The 13,601-nt window shown below is 39.0% G+C and overlaps 1 pseudogene; it reads left to right on the plus strand.

The window, feature by feature from the left end:
* Positions 1 to 4,004: 4,004 nt before the first annotated feature.
* The window catches only part of LOC143657152 (beclin 1-associated autophagy-related key regulator-like), a 42,985-nt pseudogene continuing 33,388 nt past the window's right edge, over positions 4,005 to 13,601 (plus strand).

Below are 13,601 nucleotides of genomic sequence, written 5' to 3' on the forward strand. Positions count from 1 at the left end.
TAAACCTTTCTTTCATTGGTCTCAAAGAATACGTGTGATTTTAAAATATAGACACAGTCTTCCTTACCCCATATTCTGAATTACTATAACACCAACCTGTTTGGTTTTGTTCTTATCTCTAAACGTTAGATTATGTATATAAAACAGCCTCTCAAAATCCAGAAATAATAATCACCACTCCAGATTTAATATGCTTGCTCTAAAAGCTTAAAATCTTGGCTCCTGTTTTCTTATAAGTATTTTCTAAAGGTGACCATATCATTCTTGTTCTTTTGTTTCTGGCTTATTTTGTCTCACCACATGTCCCACATGTTCATTCACATCATTGCATGCCTCATGACTTTGTTCCTTTTTGTAGCAGCACAACCTTCTTTCATAAGTGTACACCATCGTTCACCAAGCTACTTCTCTGTAGTGCATCCTTCAGCCACCTGAATTCATCGGGCAGCACATAGAGGGCCCTAAGTCCACACACAGTCCATCAACATTCTCAATTTTAGATAATTTCATTGTTCCCAAGAAAAAGAAAATTAGTAAATAAACCCTCACCAAATAGGAAATCTAGACCTCCTCTTAACTCTTATCCCTCCACCTATTATTTACCTCTGCTGTTGCTATGTTAGTGCTGATGGTTTCCTTTTGAACATAGTTCATAGCATGCAATAGGAGTTTTCCCCCTGTACCCTGGACTTAAACACTGTTCATACAAAATCATATCTTTGAAGTAATTCTTGCGAGAACTAATTCATATTTCTAGTGTTAATCAGTGGGACACGTAGGTCTATACAAACCCTTTCAATCTTGTTCATCTTCAATATGGTAATATTACTTACAGACCTATTAGAGAACCACCTTCACTCCTATCTATTCCCTTACATTTGAGTTCAGCCTCATTAGCTAATGGTTCACCCATCACTAGCTTCTGTGCATCCCTCAGTCTCCTATATTCAGTATTATAAGCCTCTGATTATGCATTTATGCTGGTCATAATAGTTGAATCACACAGTATCTATCCTTCTGTCTGGCTGACTTCACTCAGCATTACGTCCTCAAGGCTTATCCTCTTGTCATGTGCTTCAGGATGTCATTTTGTCTAATTGCTGCATAATATTCCATCATATGTATATACCACATTTTGTTGATCCACTTGTCTGTTGATGGGCATTTGGTTTGCTTCCACCTTTGGCGATTGTGAATAATGCTGCTATGAACATCAATGTGCACATGTCTGTTTGTGTCGTTGCTTTCAGGTCTTCTGGGTATATACCAAGCAGTAATATTGCTGGGTCATAGGGCAACTCGTTATTTAGTTTCCTAAGGAAATGCCAGTCTTCCATAGTGGCTGCACCATTATAAATTCCTACCAGCGGTTCTTAAGTGTCCCAGTTCCTCCACATCCTCTCCAACATTTACAGTTTTCTGTTTGCTTAATAGCAGCTATTCTTACAGGTGTGAGGTGGTATTTCATTGTAGTCTTGATCTGCATTTCTCACATAGCCAATGAAAATGAACATCTCTTCATGTGCTTTAAAGCCATCTTTATTTGCTCTTCAGAAAAATGCCTATTGATATCTTTAGCCCATTTTATAATTGGGTTGTTTGTTCTTTTGTTTTTGAGTTGTATGATTTCTTTGTATATTCAAGAAATCAAACTTTGTCAGATATGTGATTTCCAAATATTTTCTCCTATTGAGTTGGCTACCTCTTCACCTTTTTGACAAAGTCTTTTGAGGTGCAGAAGCATTTGATTTTGAGGAGTTCCCATTTATCTATTTTTTCTTTTGTTGCTTGTGCTTTGGGTGTAAAGTTTAGGAAGCTTCTTCCTATTCCTAGGTCTTGAAGATGTTTCCCTACATTTTCTTTGGAAGTTTTATGGTGCTAGTTCTTATATTTAGGTGTTTGATCCACTTTGAGTTCATTTTTGTGTAGGGTGTAAGATAGGGGTCCTCTTTCATTCTTTTGGCTATTGATATCCAGTTCTTCCATGCCCAATTATTGAAAAGACTATTTTGTCCCAGTTCAGAGGATTTGGGGGCCTTGTCAAAAGTCAGTTGACCATAGATTTGGTGGTCTATTTCTGCACTCTTGATTTGGTTCCATTGGTCAATGCTTCTATCTTTGTGCCAGTACCATGCTGTTTTGACCACTGTGTCTTTATAATAGGTTTTAAAGTCAGGGAGTGTTAATCCTACCATTTCATTCTTCTTTTTTAGGATGCTTTTAGCTATTTGGAGTCTCTTTCCCTTCCAGATGAATTTGGTAACTGGCTTTTCCAAGTCTTCAAAGTAGATTCTTAGAATTTTGATTGGTACTGTGTTGAATCTGTAGATCAGTTTGGGTAGAATTGACATCTTAACTATATTTAGCCTTCCTATCCATGAGGAGGGAATGTGTTTCCACCTATATAGATCTGATTTGATTTCTTTTAGCAATGTTATGCAGTTTTCTGTGTACAAGTCCTTTACATCCCTACTTAAGTTCATTTCTAGGTATGTGATTCTTTTAGCTGCTATTTTGAATGGAATTTTTTCCTTAACTGACTCCTCAGCAGGTCATTGCTTGTGTATAGAAATGTTACTGTTTTTTGCACTTAATTTTATATCTTGCCACCTTGCTGAATTTGTTTATTAGTCCACGTAACTTTGCTGTAGATTTCTTAGGATCTTCCAAGTATAGTATCATGTCATCTGTAAATAATAAGAGTTTTACTTTTTCCTTTCCAATTTGGATGCCTTTTATTTCTTTATCCTGCCTGATTGCAGTGGTACTCTTCAATTCTGTGCCCTTCTCCAGAGCTCCCTCTCCTGTCTTATCTTTTCAGCCGGCAGAACTCCTTTTAGTATTTCTTGTAGGGCTGGTCTCTTGTTGACAAATTCTTGCAGGACTTCTTTGTCTGTGAAAACTTTAATCTCTACCTCAACTTTGAAGGATAATTTAGCTGGGTACAGAATTCTTGGCTGGAAGTCTTTCTCTTTCAGGATCTTGAATATATCATACCACTGCCTTCTTGCCTCCAGGGTGCTAGTTGAGTAGTCTGAACTCAGTCTTATTTGGTTTCCCTGTATGTAGTAGATTGCTTTTCTCCTGCTGTTTTCAGGATTTTCTGCTTCTCTTCAACATTTGACAGACTGATTAGTATGTGCCTTGGGGAAATCCTATTTGGATTAATTCTGTTTGAAGTTCGTTGTTCTCCTTTGACTTGTATATTTACGTCCTTTATGAGGGTTGGGAAGTTTTCCCCCATTATATCCTCAACTACTCTTCCTAGCTCTTTACTCCTCCCTTCTCCTTCTGGGACACCAATGATTCTTATATTTGCATGCTTTGTTTTGTCTGTCATTTCCGAGTTCCAATTCATTTTTCCCATCTTTTTTGCCATTTGTTGTTTCGAGTCTTTGAAGTCAATTGTCCTGTCCTCTATATCACTTACTCTTTCTTCTGTCTCTTCAAATCTGGTGTTGTGAGCCTCTAGTATGTTTTTTATTTAGTCAACAGAGTCTTTAATCTCTGTGGTATCTGCTATTTTTCTATTTATCCTTTCAAATTCCTCTTTATGCTCTTCTACTGTCTTCTTGATCTCCTTTATGTCATTTGTTATCCCATTATTTTATTAAATAGAGTTGTATGAACAACTTTGACTAGTTCTAACATCTGTGTCTCCTCTGGCATTTTAATTTGATAAATAAGCAGGGCTATATCTTTGTGATATGTTTAGTGATCTTTTGCTGTTTTCATGGCATATAAATATCTTGATTGATTTACTTTCGGAGTTGACATCTTTCAGTAGTCTAAGGTCTTGTGTTTGCGGGATGGTTGTACAGCAGGGAGCAAGGCACAGGGTGGGACACTCAGTGCAGTGATTTGTTTCAGGGCAGGTACAGGTACAGGTTGGGGATGTTACACTGATGCTCGTGAACATGGTTGCCCAGCAGCCAGGGAGGATGTAGCTGTGTGGATGCACTGGTCTTGGAGACAGGTAACCCAGGTGTACACTGGTCTAAGGCATGGGGCCCTTTGTGCGCATGCGTAGAGCCATGGCAGCAGGTTGGCATTATGCCTTCATGGATTGGGGGCAGATGTGAGCCGGCTATGCAGGTTGTCACTTTCTCAGAGCTGTGAAGTGAGGCTGAGGGCTCTGCACATATGCGGTTCTAGGACTGCTGTAAAGTGTGATTCCCAGAGCTGAATCATGTGATTGGAGGCCTGTGTGCAAGCCTGGGCATGGGAGTGCTGGAAATGGATGCACTCAATGTGGGTGGAGTGAGACTATGCTACACTATGGGCAAGGAGGCATAGCCTAGGTATGGAGGTTAGTGTCTGCAGCCTTTATGCACTGGCAACAGCCAACAGGGAACAGAAAGGGTGCGGTAGTGCTCAGGAGGGGTGCAGGAGAGGTGGGTTGGGCCGCACCTGGGATGAGGGTATGGGGTAGATACGTGCACTGGGGGCTGGTGGGGTGGGGGCACCTGGCGCATGGGGAATGGCAGTGGGTGACGGGGTTCAGGTGTGTGGGGTGTGGGGTGAGTCGCTGGTCACGGGTCTGCACTGGTTAGGGTAGTGCACCCAAGGACTGCATCTGGCTTATTTCTTAGTCCCGGGCTCCCATTTGTGCATACCCGCAGGTTTCGTGGCTCCGCACCAGGCTCCAGCCCTCTGCCTCTCAGTTCCTCAGCCTCTGCAACCCAGGCTGCCCTCTGTGGTGCAGAAGACTCTCCCAGGTCAGCCGCACTCTCGAAGCACTGCCTCAGTTGCCCTCCTGCCCCTTCTCTAACTTTTCCGTGGAGCAGGGCTACTCTCAAGTTGCTCTATTCAGTCATCTTTCCAGAAGTCCTCATCCATTTTTTTAACTCCTTTTTATTGTATAATATAACATATATACAAAGCAAAGAAAGAAACAAACAATAGTTTTCAAAGCACTCTTCAACAGGTAGTTATAGGACAGATGCCAGAGTTTGTCATGGGCTACCTTATCATCCTCCCAGATTTTTCTTTCTAGCTGCTCCAGTACTTTGGAGGCTAGAAGCAATAAATATTTTTTTTATCATCACAATCGACTATTTTTTCTTTTTTTGTGAAAAATAACATACATACAAAAAGCAATAAATTTCAAAGCACAGCACCACAATTAGTTGTAGAACAGATTTCAGTGTTTGGCATGGATTACAATCCCTCAATATTAGGTTTTTACTTCTAGATGCTCTAAGATACTGGAGACTAAATAAGATATCAATTTAATGACTCAGCAATCATATCCTCATTCATTTTTAATGACCACAAAATAAAACTCTTCATCGATGCATCCCCTGTTGACAGACATTTAAGTTTTTTTCCATATTTTTTTCCCAATGACTAGTCTTAAAGTATATGTCTTTGCAAATGTATGTGGGTATATCAGTAGGACAAAGTACTGTAAGTGAAATGGTTAGGTCAAAAGGTATTCTAGTTTGAAAGCTGTCAGGATGCAATATACCAAAAACAGAATGGCTTTTAAAAAGGGACTTTATTAAGTTGTAAGTTTATAGTTCTAAGGCTGTGAAAATGTCCAAATTGAGGCATCCAGGGAAAGATACCCTGGTTCAAGAAGGCCGTTGATGTTCAGGGTTTCTCTCTGAGCTGTAAATGCACATGGAGTCATCTGCTAGCTTTCTCTCCAAGTTTCTTCAATGACTTCCCAAGACTCTGTCCATTCTGGTGGTTCTGTAGTTTTTTCCAAAATGATTCCCTCTTAAAGGGCTCTAGTAAGCAACCCCACCTTGAATGGCTGAAGACATATCTCCATGGAAACCATCTAATCAAAAGTTACCACCCTAGGATGGTGCAATGGTGGCTTAGTGGCAGAATTCTTGCCTGCCATGCTGGAGACCTGGGTTTGATTCCCTGTGCCTGCCCATGAAAAAAAAAAAAGTTACCACCCACAATTGAGTGGGTCATATATCTATGGAAATAATAAGAAAGATTCTACCCAGCAATACTGAATGAGGATTAAAGGACATGACTTTTCTGGGGTACATAATAACTTCAAACCATCACAAAGGATATGTGCATTTTCATTTTTAGTAGGTATTACCTAATGGCCTTTCAAAGAGGTTGGACCTCTTTGCACCCCAACAACAATGCATGAAATAATTTAAAATAATAATAACTGGAGTGAATCCAAATGGTCTTTGGATTTTAAACTTTTGAAAATGCCTCAGCTTCCATTTTCTGTCAAGAACCAGACATTTTCTTGTTAGGGGGATAAGGGGAGTCAGGGGAAATGTAATGGGAGGACAAACAGGTGGGGGCAGTCTTGCAACCCATTAATGAGGGCCATGTGAAGGAGTACGAAGACACCACCACCACCACCCCCAGTAGAAAGATGCTAAAGATGCACAGTTAGATGTCCACGGCTTATTAAGGTACTCATAAGTGACCACCCAGAGGAGGCATGTGTCACCCCTATCAAGGCACCTACAAGTGGATCTCCCAGGAATACGGGGAAGGTCTCTTGGAAGCCACTAATGTGCCTCAAGAAAGTCTGATCACCTGCTAAGTTCAGACAAAATGAGCCTTAAACAATTTCAAAGCCCAGGGAACACCAGTAAATTAAGACCTTCCTATCCCTATCTCTTCAACCCTGGAGATGGAGGGTGATATACAGTCCAATATAATCTTTTTTTTTTTTTTTTTTTTTGCCTTTGGGATCTTATTTTATTTCTTTTTTTTTCTTTTTTTTTTTATTAATTAAAAAAAGAATTAACAAAACAATTAGAAATCATTCCAATCTACATGTACAATCAGTAATTCTTAATAACATCACATAGTTGCATATTCATCATTTCTTAGTACATTTGCATCAATTTAGAAAAGGAAATAAAAAGACAACAGAATAAGAATTAAAACAATAATAGAAAGAAAAAAAAACAAAAAAAACAAAAACAAAAAACCTATACCTCACATGCAGCTTCATTCAGGGTTTTAACATAATTGCATTACAATTGGGTAGTATTGTGCTGTCCATTTCTGAGTTTTTATATCCAGTCCCGTTGTACAGTCTGTATCCCTTCATCTCCAATTATCCCTTCTCTTTTTTTTTTTTTTTTAATTAACGGAAAAAAAGAAATTAACCCAACATTTAGAGATCATACCATTCTACACATGCAATCATTAATTCTTAACATCATCACATAGATGCATGATCATCATTTCTTAGTACATTTGCATTGGTTTAGAAGAACTAGCAACATAACCGAAAAAGATATAGAATGTTAATATAGAGAAAAAAATAAAAGTAATAATAGTAAAATCAAAACAAAACAAAACAAAACAAAACAAAAACCTATAGCTCAGATGCAGCTTCATTCAGTGTTTTAACATGATTACTTTACAATTAGGTATTATTGTGCTGTCCATTTTTGAGTTTTTGTATCTAGTCCTGTTGCACAGTCTGTATCCCTTCAGCTTCAATTACCCATTGTCTTACCCTGTTTCTAACTCCTGCTGAACTCTGTTACCAATGACATATTTCAAGTTTATTCTCGAATGTCCGTTCACATCAGTGGGACCATACAGTATTTGTCCTTTAGTTTTTGGCTGGATTCACTCAGCATAATATTCTCTAGGTCCATCCATGTTATTACATGGTTCATAAGTTTATCTTGTCTTAAAGCTGCATAATATTCCATCGTATGTATATACCACAGTTTGTTTAGCCACTCTTCTGTTGATGGACATTTTGGCTGTTTCCATCTCTTTGCAATTGTAAACAATGCTGCTATAAACATTGGTGTGCAAATGTCCGTTTGTGTCTTTGCCCTTAAGTCCTTTGAGTAGATACCTAGCAATGGTATTGCTGGGTCGTATGGCAATTCTATATTCAGCTTTTTGAGGAACCGCCAAACTGCCTTCCACAGTGGTTGCACCCTTTCACATTCCCACCAACAGTGGACAAGTGTGCCTCTTTCTCCGCATCCTCTCCAGCACTTGTCATTTTCTGTTTTGTTGATGATGGCCATTCTGGTGGGTGTGAGATGATATCTCATTGTGGTTTTGATTTGCATTTCTCTAATGGCCAGGGACATTGAGCATCTCTTCATGTGCCTCTTGGCCATCCGTATTTCCTCTTCTGAGAGGTGTCTGTTCAAGTCTTTTTCCCATTTTGTAATTGGGTTGGCTGTCTTTTTGTTGTTGAGTTGGACAATCTCTTTATAAATTCTGGATACTAGACCTTTATCTGATATATCATTTCCAAATATTGTCTCCCATTGTGAAGGCTGTCTTTCTACTTTCTTGATGAAGTTCTTTGATGCACAAAAGTGTTTAATTTTGAGGAGTTCCCATTTATTTATTTCCTTCTTCAGTGCTCTTGCTTTAGGTTTAAGGTCCATAAAACCGCCACCAGTTGTAAGATCCATAAGATATCTCCCAACATTTTCCTCTAACTGTTTTATGGTCTTAGACCTAATGTTTAGATCTTTGATCCATTTTGAGTTAACTTTTGTATAGGGTGTGAGAGATGGGTCTTCTTTCATTCTTTTGCATATGGATATCCAGTTCTCTAGGCACCATTTATTGAAGAGACTGCTCTGTCCCAGGTGAGTTGGCTTGACTGCCTTATCAAAGATCAAATGTCCATAGATGAGAGGGTCTATATCTGAGCACTCTATTCGATTCCATTGGTCGATATATCTATCTTTATGCCAATACCATGCTGTTTTGACCACTGTGGCTTCATAATATGCCTTAAAGTCAGGCAGCGCGAGACCTCCAGCTTCGTTTTTTTTTCCTCAAGATGTTTTTAGCAATTCGGGGCACCCTGCCCTTCCAGATAAATTTGCTTATTGGTTTTTCTATTTCTGAAAAATAAGTTGTTGGAATTTTGATTGGTATTGCATTGAATCTGTAAATCAATTTAGGTAGGATTGACATCTTAACTATATTTAGTCTTCCAATCCATGAGCACGGTATGCCCTTCCATCTATTTAGGTCTTCTGTGATTTCTTTTAGCAGTTTTTTGTAGTTTTCTTTATATAGGTTTTTTGTCTCTTTAGTTAAATTTATTCCTAGGTATTTTATTCTTTTAGTTGCAATTGTAAATGGGATTCGTTTCTTGATTTCCCCCTCAGCTTGTTCATTACTAGTGTATAGAAATGCTACAGATTTTTGAATGTTGATCTTGTAACCTGCTACTTTGCCGTACTCATTTATTAGCTCTAGTAGTTTTGTTGTGGATTTTTCCGGGTTTTCGACGTATAGTATCATATCGTCTGCAAACAGTGATAGTTTTACTTCTTCCTTTCCAATTTTGATGCCTTGTATTTCTTTTTCTTGTCTAATTGCTCTGGCTAGAACCTCCAACACAATGTTGAATAATAGTGGTGATAGTGGACATCCTTGTCTTGTTCCTGATCTTAGGGGGAAAGTTTTCAATTTTTCCCCATTGAGGATGATATTAGCTGTGGGTTTTTCATATATTCCCTCTATCATTTTAAGGAAGTTCCCTTGTATTCCTATCTTTTGAAGTGTTTTCAACAGGAAAGGATGTTGAATCTTGTCGAATGCCTTCTCTGCATCAATTGAGATGATCATGTGATTTTTCTGCTTTGATTTGTTGATATGGTGTATTACATTAATTGATTTTCTTATGTTGAACCATCCTTGCATACCTGGGATGAATCCTACTTGGTCATGATGTATAATTCTTTTAATGTGTTGTTGGATACGATTTGCTAGAATTTTATTGAGGATTTTTGCATCTGTATTCATTAGAGAGATTGGTCTGTAGTTTTCTTTTTTTGTAATATCTTTGCCTGGTTTTGGTATGAGGGTGATGTTGGCTTCATAGAATGAATTAGGTAGTTTTCCCTCCACTTCGATTTTTTTGAAGAGTTTGAAGAGAATTGGTACTAATTCTTTCTGGAACGTTTGGTAGAATTCACATGTGAAGCCATCTGGTCCTGGACTTTTCTTTTTAGGAAGCTTTTGAATGACTAATTCAATTTCTTTACTTGTGATTGGTTTGTTGAGGTCATCTATGTCTTCTTGAGTCAAAGTTGGTTGTTCATGTCTTTCCAGGAACCCGTCCATTTCCTCTAAATTGTTGTATTTATTAGCGTAAAGTTGTTCATAGTATCCTGTTAATACCTCCTTTATTTCTGTGAGGTCAGTAGTTATGTCTCCTCTTCCATTTCTGATCTTATTTATTTGCATCCTCTCTCTTCTTCTTTTTGTCAATCTTGCTAAGGGCCCATCAATCTTATTGATTTTCTCATAGAACCAACTTCTGGCCTTATTGATTTTCTCTATTGTTTTCATGTTTTCAATTTCATTTATTTGTGCTCTAATCTTTGTTATTTCTTTCCTTTTGCTTGCTTTGGGGTTAGCTTGCTGTTCTTTCTCCAGTTCTTCCAAATGGATAGTTAATTCCTGAATTTTTGCCTTTTCTTCTTTTCTGATATAGGCATTTAGAGCAATAAATTTCCCTCTTAGCACTGCCTTTGCTGCGTCCCATAAGTTTTGATATGTTGTATTTTCATTTTCATTCGCCTCGAGGTATTTGCTAATTTCTCTTGCAATTTCTTCTTTGACCCAGTCGTTGTTTAGGAGTGTGTTGTTGAGCCTCCACGTATTTGTGAATTTTCTGGCACTCTGCCTATTCTTGATTTCCAACATCATTCCTTTATGGTCCGAGAAAGTGTTGTGTAAGATTTCAATCTTTTTAAATTTGTTAAGACTTGCTTTGTGACCCAGCATATGGTCTATCTTTGAGAATGATCCATGAGCACTTGAGAAAAAGGTGTATCCTGCTGTTGTGGGATGTAATGTCCTATAAATGTCTATTAAGTCTAGTTCATTTATAGTAATATTCAGATTCTCTATTTCTTTGTTGATCCTCTGTCTAGATGTTCTGTCCCTTGATGAGAGTGGTGAGTTGAAGTCTCCAACTATTATGGTATATGAGTCTATTTCCCTTTTCAGTGTTTGCAGTATATTCCTCACGTATTTTGGGGCATTCTGATTCGGTGCGTAAATATTTATGATTGTTATGTCTTCTTGTTTAATTGTTCCTTTTATTAGTATATAGTGTCCTTCTTTGTCTCTTTTAACTGTTTTACATTTGAAGTCTAATTTGTTGGATATTAGTATAGCCACTCCTGCTCTTTTCTGGTTGTTATTTGCATGAAATATCTTTTCCCAACCTTTCACTTTCAACCTATGTTTATCTTTGGGTCTAAGATGTGTTTCCTGTAGACAGCATATAGAAGGATCCTGTTTTTTAATCCATTCTGCCAATCTATGTCTTTTGATTGGGGAATTCAGTCCATTGACATTTAGTGTTATTACTGTTTGGATAATATTTTCCTCTAACATTTTGCCTTTTGTATTATATATATCATATCTGATTTTCCTTCTTTCTACACTCTTTTCCATATCTCTCTCTTCTGTCTTTTTGTATCTGACTCTAGTGCTCCCTTTAGTATTTCTTGCAGAGCTGGTCTCTTGGTCACAAATTCTTTCAGTGACTTTTTGTCTGAGAATGTTTTAATTTCTCCCTCATTTTTGAAGGATAATTTTGCTGGATATAGGAGTCTTGGTTGGCAGTTTTTCTCTTTTAGTATTTTAAATATATCATCCCACTGTCTTCTAGCTTCCATGGTTTCTGCTGAGAAATCTACACAAAGTCTTATTGGGTTTCCCTTGTATGTAATGGATTGTTTTTCTCTTGCTGCTTTCAAGATCTTCTCTTTCTCTTTGACCTCTGACATTCTAACTAGTAAGTGTCTTGGAGAACGCCTATTTGGGTCTAATCTCTTTGGGGTGCGCTGCACTTCTTGGATCTGTAATTTTAGGTCTTTCATAAGAGTTGGGAAATTTTCAGTGATAATTTCTTCCATTAGTTTTTCTCCTCCTTTTCCCTTCTCTTCTCCTTCTGGGACACCCACAACACGTATATTTGTGCGGTTCATATTGTCCTTGAGTTCCCTGATACCCTGTTCAAATTTTTCCATTCTTTTCCCTATAGTTTCTGTTTCTTTTTGGAATTCAGATGTTCCATCCTCCAAATCACTAATTCTATCTTCTGTCTCTTTAAATCTATCATTGTAGCTATCCATTATTTTTTCTATGTTTGCTACTTTATCCTTCACTTCCATAAGTTCTGCGATTTGTTTTTTCAGTTTTTCTATTTCTTCTTTATGTTCAGCCCATGTCCTCTTCATGTCCTCCCTCAATTTATCGATTTCATTTTTGAAGAGGTTTTCCATTTCTGTTCGTATATTCAGCATTAGTTGTCTCAGCTCTTGTGTCTCATTTGAGCTATTGGTTTGTTCCTTTGACTGAGCCATATTCTCAATCTTTTGAGCGTGGACAGTTATCTTCTGCTGCTGGCGTCTGGGCATTTATTCAGATTTCTCTTGGTGTTGGACCCAGCAAGGTTGTAATATTTTTCTGTGAAATCTCTGGGTTCTGTTTTTCTTATCCTGCCCAGTAGGTGGCGCTCGTGGCACACGTTTGTCTGCGGGTCCCACCAGTAAAAGGTGCTGTGGGACCTTAAACTTTGGAAAACTCTCGCCGTCCTGGGGGTTCGCTAGCCGAAGCGGCTTGAGCCGGCCCGGGTCCGAACGCAGGGAGGGTTGCTGGTCGCCGCAGCCAGGGAAAGAGCCCGTCCGAATTTCCTAGTCGGCCCTGGGCAACAAGCGTGGCGGGAGGGCGCCAGCGGCAGCGGCCTGCCTGAGAGAGTCCACGTTCCCCGGGAGTCACGGGGTCACCGTTCTCCGCGGCCTGGGGGTTTCCGATCCAATTCTCTCAGTTGGTCCGGGGGCTGCGCGTGGTGTGGGCGCCAGCCGCCTTGGTTTCAGGGGACCACCTCTCCAATTCTCCCAGCCGGCCCGGGAAGGGGGAAGGGAGTAACTCCGGCCGCTTGCCACCCCGCCCGGTAAGGCCCGCGCGCCTCGGCGATCTCACCCGAGCTGCTTCTCTCAGCCAGCCAGCCGTTCCAGGATGGGGTACGCTGTCTTTTTTATCTCTGTTGTGGCTTTGGGCGCTTTCTGTATCGTTTCTACTCCCCTAGTAGGTGTCCTGGAGAAGAAACTAAGATCCGCGCGTCTTACTAAGCCGCCATCTTCCAGGAAGTTGGTCCAATATAATCTTAACTGATACATAAGCAGATGCCCTTAAAAAATTACTGCACATGGGCACCAACACATGGACATGTTCTCACAGCAACAACATTTGTAAAAATAAAATACTGGAAATAGCTTAAATTTCCATAAACTTGACCACAAATTCATACCATGTGTTTTTTTCTTACAGTGAAATATTATGAGGTAAAACAAATAAACTATAGCTGCCTGTATCAACATGGATGAATTAGGAATATAATATTGAGGGGGGGGAAGCAAGAAACATACATACTATATAATTTCATTTATATAAAGGTAAAAAAAACATGCAAAACTAAACAGTATAAAATTTAAAGATATGCCCAGAATGATAAAAATTAAAGAGAAAAGCAAGAAAATGATAAACACAAAATTCAGGATGATGGTTCCTTCTTATGGAGGAAAGTGGAATTGGGAAGCAGCATGCAGGAGATTCTAATGTACTGGGGATTTCTTATCATC

This window comes from Tamandua tetradactyla, chromosome 2 (assembly GCF_023851605.1).
Source record: "Tamandua tetradactyla isolate mTamTet1 chromosome 2, mTamTet1.pri, whole genome shotgun sequence".
Taxonomy (NCBI): domain Eukaryota; kingdom Metazoa; phylum Chordata; class Mammalia; order Pilosa; family Myrmecophagidae; genus Tamandua; species Tamandua tetradactyla.